General features: G+C 42.5%; 1 protein-coding gene across 4 annotated transcripts in view; it reads left to right on the forward strand.

The window, feature by feature from the left end:
* Rab36 (RAB36, member RAS oncogene family) overlaps positions 1 to 1,204 on the forward strand; it is an 18,054-nt gene that overhangs the window by 3,284 nt on the left and 13,566 nt on the right. The window lies entirely within an intron of this gene.

Below are 1,204 nucleotides of genomic sequence, written 5' to 3' on the forward strand. Positions count from 1 at the left end.
TCCTCCTCCTCCCCCTCCTCCTCCTCTTCCTCTTCTTCTTCCTCCTTTCCCTCCTCCTCCTCCTCTTCTTCTAGCATGCAGGTCTTTTGAGTATATGTTAAAGACTTCCACTTCTGATGTCTTTGGGATTTCTGTGTGTGTGAACATGTGTGTATCTGATTCTCTATGTGTTTCTTGTGCTTCTTCTTTGGCTCTTTTTCTTGTCTGGTTGTTTTATCCTACTCTGATTTTTTTTGGGGGGGTGGTTATTTTGGTGGTTTGGTTCGGTTTGGAGACAGGATTCCTCTGTGTAGACCAGGCTAGCCTTGAACTCACTCTGTGGACTTAGGCTAGCCTTGAACTCAGAGATCCACCTCTCTCCCTCTGCCTCCAGAGTGCTGGGACTAAAGGCGTGGGCCACCACTGTCCAGCTGACCTGTTTGTTTTTTATTTATTTTATTCTATTCTATTCCATTCCATTCTATTCTATTCTATTCTATTCTATTCTATTCTATTCTATTCTATTCTATTCTATTCTATTCTATTCTACTATTCCCTAGATGCCTTCTTGATCCATACAGAAAGGGCGTGGATCCAGACAGGAGGGAATTGGAAGGAATTGGGGGAGGGGAAACCATAATCAGAATGTATTGTGTTTTTTTTTAAATCTATTTTCAATTATAATTTTCAAAAAAGAAAGACCCTCTTGTCCATTGTCGCCTCTGTATGGCTCATACAGGTGTGAGGCAGACTTTTTGTGTCCTATGAATTCTGTGCGAAAGCTGGTAGAGGAAGGCAGGGGCTGTTGGCTGTGGGTGTCTCCATCTTTGGCCTTTGCATCTTCCTCTTTCTTCCTCTCTCTCTCTCTCTCTTTCTCTCTCTCTCTTTTCCTCCAACTTCCTTCACACACTAACAGAGAAAGCCTTTGTGCCTCAGATATTGCAGAGTTCCCCGGGTTTTTTTTTTTTTACTGTGAGCTTGGGCCATTGCTCTTCCAATGGAGTGTGACCATGGTAACCAGGGATGATACAGGGTGTCGTCTCAATGAGCCGAAGAGAAAGAAAGTATAATCAGAAAAAAAAAAAAAAAAAAAAAAAAAAAAAACCCAGGCTCAGAATCATGGGACAAAAAAAAGGCACTGTTCACAGAGTAAGACACTGAGGCTCAGACAGGGAAAACTGTTTGACCTCCACACACTTGGCCTTGGTAAAGCTAAGATTTGACC

This window comes from Mus caroli, chromosome 10 (assembly GCF_900094665.2).
Source record: "Mus caroli chromosome 10, CAROLI_EIJ_v1.1, whole genome shotgun sequence".
In the NCBI taxonomy this organism is placed as follows: domain Eukaryota; kingdom Metazoa; phylum Chordata; class Mammalia; order Rodentia; family Muridae; genus Mus; species Mus caroli.